We start from the raw sequence: 9,396 nt of genomic DNA, 5'->3' as shown, positions 1-9,396 counted from the left end.
CAGTAGTTTCACCGGTTTTGCCTGGTTCCTTAGGTGTGTACTGTAGGAGGGCAGTATACAGTCCCATCACAGTCCTTTTTTTAAATGCTGAATTGTGGGGTCCAATCTCTTGTCTTTGAAGGTGTGCCCTTTCATCCTGAGATAATATTGTAACCCTGAATATACTCAGGTAAACAACTCCCCTCACCTCGGCAACACTCCTGTTCTCTCCTGCAGCTGCATGTTCCTGAATGATGTCCCTTGCTTTAGTTCCTGCTGAAGATCCCAGTCCCTTCGAGCTTTCCGGTTATTTTCCTGCATGTTTCAGGGGCAGTGATGCAGGCTCTATGAGCAGGTTTCTGTCGCTCTGAATCCTGTTGCTTCCCTCCCTTTCCCTCCCCTCCTCTTTCTCATCCTCTTTCTATATCCTCAGCCTGTCTCATCTTGTGGAGAGGAAACTGCTAAAGGAGAGGTAACCCAGCTCCAAGCTTGTGTAGACGGTGGTTCCAGTGAGCTACCTGTACCACCTCATTTATTTTACCCAGCAGCTTCAGGCGGGAGGTAAGACCTTAGAAACAGGAGCTCTGTCCACTCTGCTCAGAGGGGCTCGGGGGTTGAGGTCTCTTCTGATGGACCATGGGAGGAAGGAAGCAATGGAAACCACGTGGCCGCCAGTCGGCGGGGCTTCCCAGAGACCTGCCATCATGACCCAGGGTCTCCGCAGAAGCTCTTCCCTGAGCCCTGTGCTCCCCGGGAGTGGCTGCCCCCTGAGCCTCCCCAGACTCCCCTGTCCTCTGCCCACACCCAACCCCACTCCCGGCTTCCCAGCTCTGGCATTTGGGGCCGCCCTTCTTGTTCTGTGTTTCTTAGCTTCTGTTCATTTCTCCCACCAGCTGTGTCTCTGTGTCAGTTATTGCAGGGTTGCAAAAACACGTGGTCCACATCATGCTAACGCAACTTCAGCTGCAGTCTTTGGCCAGTTTTGGTGAAGAAACTTTTAAATTTTCAAAGTCTGTCTTGTGTCTGTGTGTGGGGGGGGTGAACGGGCAGTGGGGACGGTGTGTTCTCAAAAGGTTCTGCAACCCAGGAAAAGTTACTTCAGAGTGTAGACACCCACAGCCCATCCCTGTGGGGCTTTCTGGGGGTGTCTTCCATCTTTTTCCTCTTCACTTGTCCAGGTTTGGTTGTGAGCCAGTCAAGGTTCTCCACAGAAATAACCCATTTCTTTAAGGAATCATCTCACACCATTATGAAAGTAAGCCCCAAAACAAACAAACGTTTTGGCAAGTCCCCAAACAAACAGATCCAGTTCCAGTGCGGTAGACTAGCAGGACTCAGGGAGGAACTGATGCTGGAGTTCAAATCTGAAGGCTGGCTGCCGGCAGAATTCCTTCCCTTTGCGGGGAAGTCAGTCTTTGTTCAGGCCTTCAACTGATTGGATGAGGCCCACCCATGTCACACAGGGGTAATAATAACTTGCTTTACCAAAGTCCACTGATTTAAATATAGGTCTCATTTCCAAACATCCTCACAGGAACATCCAGAAGGACGCTTGGCCAAATATCCGGGCAGCAAGGCCCAGCCACGTCCGTACGTAAGATGAGGCACCACAGGGAGGTTCTCAGGTTCGCTCTTCTCTGTCTTGTCTCCCTTTCCCTCACAGTGTGGGTTTCCAGCCAATAGGAGCTTTGAGATGGACAGCATTTGTGGTCCCTTAGAGGTGAGAGGACACATGGGAATGATCCTCTGTCCCTCCTGTCCGGCCCATTTACCCATTTTAAAATGAGACCTAAAGGGCTCTTTTAATACAAACCCTGCATTTTGTCTTTGCCAATTTTCAATTGAAGCAGAGCTTGCATAGATTGAGGAGCATAGGTCCTGAGTGTCCAGCTGGAACCCGAATCCCTGTCAAACTATGGGATGTCCCCATCCAACCCCAAGTGACCTTGACCCCCTCCACTCCTCCTCTCCGACCCTCCCCTGCTCATCCCGCCTGCAGAACTCTGTGGAATTTGGGTGGTGGGGTCGGGACACTTTCTCAGCAGTGCAAGGACCTCCGGCTTTGTATTCCAGTAGTTCTGATAAGTTCCTATAGTTTAATGCCAGTAGTTCTCAACTCACATGGTTTTTCATTGTAGTTTACCTTTAAATAACATTTACCCTCATCTTCACTGAATGTTGGGCATTAGTCCCTTAGACTACAAGGAGATCCAACCAGTCAATACTAAGGGAAATCAACCCAGAATATTCATTGGATGCCTAATACTGAAGCTCTAATGCTTTGTTCACCTGATGCAAAGAGCCAAGGCATTGGAAAAGACCGTGATGCTTGGAAAGATTGAGGGCACAAAAAGGAGGTGGCGGAGGATGAGATGGTTAGATGGCATCACAGTTTCATGGACATGAATTTAAGCAAACTCCGGGAGATAGTGAAGGACAGAGGAAACTGGAGTGCTGCAATCTGTGGGGTCACAGAGTTAGACATGACTGGGAAAGCAACTGAACAATAACAAGAACAACAATGACCTCTGGGAGGCGGAAGGGACCACAAACTTGTCTGTGTACTGCATGAAGGCTCCTGACAGGTACTGCATGAAGGCTTTTGCCTCAGTGACTGTGGAGAAAACACTGAGAACCAAGGGGTCTTGGTCGTTTACTGGGCTCAGATTATGCATGTGGCTTCTGCAGCAGGGAGCTGGAGGCACCACTGGGGTGGCAAAGGGAGCCCAGGGTGGCCTGCACTGTTTTCTGCTATTCTCAGCCTGTGAATCACCAGTGTTGTGATCAGACTGCCCCCTGTGGGTATGATGCTCTCAGGAAGCTCTGTAAAAAAGAAAAAGATAGAGGCTTTTTGCTTAGGAGACCTAAAACTTACACAGCACACCTTCCTACCATGGTGTGGGTCTGATGCACTCAGGAAGCTCCATAAACAGAAAAAAAATAGAGGCTTTTTGCTTAGGAGACCTAAAACTTACACAGCACACTCTCCATGAGTGTCAGGTAGGGAGAGAATGAATGGGGGACCTAGGCTTTTGCTTTTGTTCAGGTATAGGTTTGGGAGTCTGGGTTTTCAAGGATGCTGCTACTGCTGCTGCTAAGTAGCATCAATCATGTCCAACTCTGTGCGACCCCATAGAAGGTAGCCCACCAGGCTCCCCAGTCTGTGGGATTTTCCAGGCAAGAATACTAGAGTGGGTTGCCAGTGTCTTCTCCATTCAAGGATGCACTATTGGTGAATTTAAAACATACAAGGGAGAATTTAAAGTGTAGGAAGAGAAACAAACCAACAAGTGACCCAAATGGCCAGTTACAGAAATCAACCAAGGTTTCTAAAACAAAGGAGCCTGGGGAGGGGGCCGTGGCCTGGCCATTTCTCTGGCGTTTTCTGGAGTTCTGTGAGCCAGTAGCAAATCATACAACCTGAAGGGGGAGGTACTGGGATTCCTGAGTTTGTAGCCAAGTCAGGCAGAAGTGTAGGGGAGCTGGGGACCCACGGATTGGCATCTGAGGTGGGGACAGTCTTCTGGAACTGGTATCATACCTGTGAGGCTGGCCCTCCTTCTGGGGTGGTTAGTGGCAGAAGTGAGCTGAAGCCCTGGACACACAGTTGGTGTCAAGAAGGCAAAACACACAAACAAAACCCTCTCAGCCAGGACCTGTGAACCCTCTGTAATCTCAGTTTTAAACAACTGCTCTCGACTTCCGCCTCCTGTCTTTCTGGCTCAACCCTTTGTAGATGAAGAACCTAGAATCCTTGACTTGATGCTGCTAAGCCCCTTCCCACGCCCCCGGATTCAGCTTGTTTTCAGGACGCCTCATGCACATTGGGTCCTGTCTCCCCACTGGCCCTGCTTGGATGCCTCCTTCCCCTCCGCTTGCCTTCATTCCCCACGACCGCTTCATGTGGCACCTTCTCCTCCAAAGCTCCCGTCAGGTCCCCACTCCCACTCTCAGCTGAGAGATGTCTTGCCAGGTTTTCAAAGAAAATCAAAGCAACCAGAAGTGAATTTCCCCAGTTGCAGCCCCCAGGTGTGTCTACGTCTGTGCCCATGTGTGGTGTGTGATTCTCTCCAAGCTCCCTGCACACCTTCCTGTCTCTTCTCCCTGCCCCTCTTCCATGGTCCCCACCACCTCCTTTTTCTTTCAGCATCTTTGGAGAGATTCTGAGTGGTTTCTGTTTGATGATGACTGCTCTTTGTCCAGGTGAAATATTCCTGTGCTATTTTTCTTAATTTATTGTATTTAACTGCTTGCTTTATACTGATTTTTTTTTTTTTTTAATTTGTGCCGGCTCTTAGCTGTTGCATGCAGAATCTTTAGTTGCAACACGTGAACTCTTAGTTGTGGCATGTGGGATATAGTTCCCTGACCAGGGATCAAACCTCTGCCCCAGCATTGGGAGCTCAGAGTCTTAACCACTGGACCACCAGGGCTGTCCTTGTACAATCTACTTTAAAGAGGTTTTGTAGGGTAGGTAGACAGAATTGGGTCCCAGGCTACAGGGATTTCTCCCTATGATGCATGATTGTTACTATGAATACCTTCTTTCAATGGGTAACCAATGAGAAAAACACAAATGTATCATCCACATTCTCATAACCAGATTCACAACTGCTGCCTCCTAAGCAGACTGCTTCCTACAAGTGTGGTCCCTCATGTGATGGTTAAGTCAGCACATCTCTTCTTCCTGAGGCTGAGCTTCCTGTGCTATACAGCAGCTTCCCACTAGCTAGCTGTTTTATATATGGTGGGTTTATAACAGTCCTTTACCTTCACTTCCTGAATCCAGTCTATATATAGCTACCGAGTTATTTCCAGATTACAAACTTGACAGTGTTATTTTCTCATTTAAAGTCCTTCAGTTTCTTCTCTTTGCTTACAAGACAAATTCAAATATCGAAACCTGAGTCTACATATCCTACAGTGTTTCCTTTTTCTTTAGCCAAAGGACACATGACTCCCCAAATTCACATTGAAATCTACACCTTTCTATCTTTGCCTATGAGCTTCCTTTTTCCAGGACTGGCTTCACCACTGTGTGTGTGTCTGCCTCATAAATACTGACTCATCCCTTAGACCATAAATCAAAAACTGACCTCACAGCAAAGTTTTCTCAACTTCTCCCCCTGCTCCCACCCCCACACCATAGGAACAGGAACAGCCATTCCTTCCTTTAAGACCCTTCCTCCTCACTGCAGTGAATAGTGATGAACTGTTACAGTGTGGATCTGTTTCATCCAGCTGAAAGCTCCTGCATTCTCGGAGCATATTTTGTTCATTTTGTACCTGATTCTGCCTAGGAACTGGAAATCGTGGGAGCAGAGGAAATGGGTCTCAGAAAGAATGGTGCTGAGCCAAGCTGCCCTGTTCCCTGAAAGGGGGCCAGGAGAGTGCTAGAAACTGAGAACCAGGTGATGCTCGAAGGGACCCATCTGACTGTTTCCTATCTTTGTGTAATTCCTCTCACTTGAGCGCTTTGCCCAGAAACTTCAAGGATGTTAGATTACTATACTCGTGTAACATGAAGCAGGAAGATAAGCCTACATTCTGAGTAACTTACTTCCTTTTATTAAGCAGGAGGGACAAACATATTTTCTCCAGAGGCAAATAATTTGGCTTTTACTTAGCACAGGAAGTATCGTTTTGCTAAGAAACCATTCATCGGAGCCTAGTGTCAGCAGGTGCGAGCCCTGGGCTCCAATGCTGTAGTATCTCTGGGTTGAAGGGGCCTAAGTCATCATCGCATTTTCCAGATGAGAAAAGTAAGGTCCAGAAAAGAGAGGGTACTTACTTCCCAGGGGTCCAGAGGCAAGTGGCATCTCTGGAGCCACAGCCCTGGTTTCCTGACTCTAAAATTGGTGTTTTCTCAGTTAATCCTAAGACTCATTAATGACACTCTTTCATGGATGAAATGTCTATAGAGTTCTGAATAATAATTAGAAGAGAAATCAGAAAATAAAAGATTAAAATGGTGAAATTAAGCAATGTTGTGCTATTTCCTTTTATGGACACTTTTGATATTATTGCCAAAGTATTTTTGTCATTTTCAACCTAAACCATTTTTATGTCTCCCTATTTCAAATGCACCTGATGAAGCACCCTCCACAGACCAAGGTACTGAAGACCCCAAGACTCTTTACCTCTTCTCAGCTGAGTTCATTGCTTCCCTGCCCCTGCCCCCTACTTGCCCGCTGATGTGATGGTTAAAGCGCACGTCTAGCTATGATTTACGGCATTGTCTCCCCAGACAGGTTTTCTCTCTTTTTCTTGCTGGTATGCCGCCCTATTTCCTCTTGATTTCCTCCCTTCTGCAGGGTGATCTGACCATCTGAGCCCTAAGGCCGTGCCACGGTGTCACAGAGAGCTGTTCCCCATCTTCTGTCTCCTCCCGTCCTCAGTGTTCCTGGCGCTACAGCACTGCTCGGACCCTCCGACACCCTCCACTCGCCCAGCAGCTCAGCTCTGGGGGGTCGGTGGTGACTGGCTCCCTGAGCTTGCTGAGAGGCAGGGCAGTGACGAGTCCCTCGCATTTTGCTGCCTCGCTTCCCCTCCAGTCTCTGCAGATGAGCCAGGCATGGGTACAGATACCCCAGGCACCAGGCCCTGGCCCTTGGGTCCCTGCTAGGAGGTGCCGCGTGTCCACAGGTGCCCACTCTGATTTCTCTAGTTCACTAGCGCCCAGTGATGGGAACATGGCGGGCCGTCAGGGCGCCTCCAGCAACAGGCCCTGGAGGACGAAGAAGAGGCTCCTCAGGCCCCGCTGCCCACAGGAGTGAGAGAAAGTGTGTGAGCGAAGCTGAGGGCCCGGACGGGACGGGGTCTCGGCTCGGGGGACCCCAGGCGGGAGCCAGAGGACCAGGCGAGTGGCTGTCCTGCGGCCCCGCTCTGCGTTGGGCCCCAGCGTCTCTCGGAAGCGCCTGGAGCCACACGCCTCAGAACCGGGGGGACCTGGGGGTCAGCTCACCCAGCTCTGGCATCTCGCTGACGAGGGCCCAGAGGCGCCATGAAGGGACGTGACCTGTAGTCGGTGGTGGAGCCGGGACCGGAGTCCAGAGTCCTAAGCCTCGGTCCAGCGTCATCTTTCCACCCGACATCCCAGAGGTGTCTGAGGCTGCTTCTGAGGGAGCGAGGGGGCTGTGGGACAGGACATGCCCAGTGGCGGGGCCTGGCTCTGCGTCCACCCGGGGCTCAGTCCTCCTGACCTCGGTGTGGTCCTGCTCCCCACGAAGGGAACGGCTGCTCGAGGTTGTCCCCCGGAGGCCGTACAGAGGGTTCCAGTGCACTCCACACGGAGAGGGTCTCGGGGCGCTCTGCATGAAGCTGGAACGGTGCCGCCTGACGCCCACACACTTCCGGGCTCAACCAAAGCACTTCACTGAAGCCGCCCATGCACACGTGGGATGGTGCCTCCCCCAGACCGACCAGAGCAGAGCGTCGGGGGCTTGAAGGGCCCCTTCTTGTTCTCACTGGAAGTAGGACCCCAGACTGGAGTGTGTGCAGAGGTGGGCAGGACCGGGCCGGGGTTTCTGAGCCCCTGATTCAGGAGCGATGAGTGAGGCCCCCTCGGGGTCCAGCACGGAAGCCGTGGGAGCCCGGGCTCAGATGGGAGAAGTCTGGGCACAGACTAAGGAGAAGAATCCCACGTTCCTATGGTTCTGTCAAAGGTGCTTCCTGTTTCCAGGCTCGAGTTATTCTCCGTCTGGTTCACACCTAAGGGCTCAACGCTGAGGAGACTCAGTCTTGGGTTTTCAAGACCTCGGAGTCTTGTAGGTGAAACAAGGTCGACACGTAACAGGACTCCCAACTCCTTCATGACTCAAGGACGTCATTCTCTTTCTCTAGGTAGAGAACGAGGGCTCAGAGTGAGGCCTGTCCTGTCAGAGTGCAGTCAGTAAGCTCCTCAGGGCAGAGCCGAGTGGGAAAGAGCTCCCAGCACCTGACAGAGAAGAGAGGTGCTAACCCAGGGCCACATGCTCCCAGCCCTGCTCTGCTGGACGAGCACGTGGGGAGCAGACTGGGGCCTTTTATGGCCCCAAAACTGAAGAAGAATTTTATGAAATTCTGTGACTGCTCTCTCTCCCTCCCTTTTTCCCTCCATTTCTATTTTCTCTCCTTTGAAGTAGCAACCATCCTTGCCTTGGACAATTTCTCTCACTGCCCAGACATCCTCCAGCGACTTCTCTCAGGGTCAATACATAGTAGTAGCCCACATTCCTAGGCCCAATGTGTTTTTTTATCTCGCTCTAACTTTCATCTAGTCAAGGCTCTGGTTTTTCGAGTGGTCATGTATGGATGTGAGAGTTGGACTGTGAAGAAAGCTGAGCACCGAAGAATTGATGCTTTTGAACTGTGGTGTTGGAGAAGACTCTTGAGAGTTCCTTAAACTGTAAGGAGATCCAACCAGTGCACCCTAAAGGAGATCAGCCCTGGGTGTCCATTGGAAGGACTGATGTTGAAGCTAAAACTCCAATAGTTTGGCCACATGATTCAAAGATGTGACTTATTTGAAAAGACCCTGATAGAGCTACTAGTAGGTCACTTCCACACCCAAAAGTAGGCATTGAGTGATTAGAGAATTCTTTCCAAACATGTTGTTGCGTCTTCATGACCTTAAACGTCTTATTGGTAGTAAACTTCTCCCTCCTCCCAAATCCCTGGAATAATCTAGATGATTTGTGAACTAAATCAGTTGAATCACTTGGCTCGTATAACCCAGTATGAGACAAAGTTCCTTTATTCAGGCCCAGACTGGAGACCTCTTGCCACACATCACTGTGTGATCTTGAGTTCCACTGGACAAGGCTTCCATCTGATGAGCCTGTGAGAGTTGGGTAGGTTTTGCATGATGGGGAGGTGGGGTAACTGGTGAAGCACACGGGGCAGTGGTTACTGACCCTGCGGTTAACACCCAGAAGTTCCTGTGGCAGGAAGGGTTTGTGTGTGTGTATATATATATATATATATATATATATATATATATATATATATTTTTTTTTTTTTTTTCTGTCTTTTGGCTGTGCTGGGTCTTCGTTGTTGCGTGGGCTTTTCTCTAGTTTTGGAGAGCGCAGGCTACTCTCCAGTTGCAGGGCACAGGTTTCTCATTGCAGGGGCTTCTCACTGTGGAGCCCAGGCTCTGGAGCACAGGCTCACGGTGGTGTCTCAGGGGCTTAGTTGCTCCCACACGTGGGATCTTCTTGAACCAGGTTCATCAGCAACACTGACATCTTACATCAGAACAGAAGGTGAGGGATACGAGAGGGATGTTTGCTATTGGTGTTTATCTGGGAAAGAAGGGGATCCCAGTCAGATGGTGAGACCCCCAGATTTCCACATGGGACTTCCATGAGGCTTCATATAAATGTCTTTTCCTTTTCCAGACAGCACTAGGGCACTCAATTTTGAAAGACCCTGCCATCT

The sequence above is a fragment of the Bos javanicus genome, chromosome 27, assembly GCF_032452875.1.
Source record: "Bos javanicus breed banteng chromosome 27, ARS-OSU_banteng_1.0, whole genome shotgun sequence".
NCBI classification, from domain to species: Eukaryota; Metazoa; Chordata; class Mammalia; order Artiodactyla; family Bovidae; genus Bos; species Bos javanicus.
The sequence above is the reverse complement of the archived record's forward strand: the minus strand, read 5'-3'. Positions refer to the sequence as shown.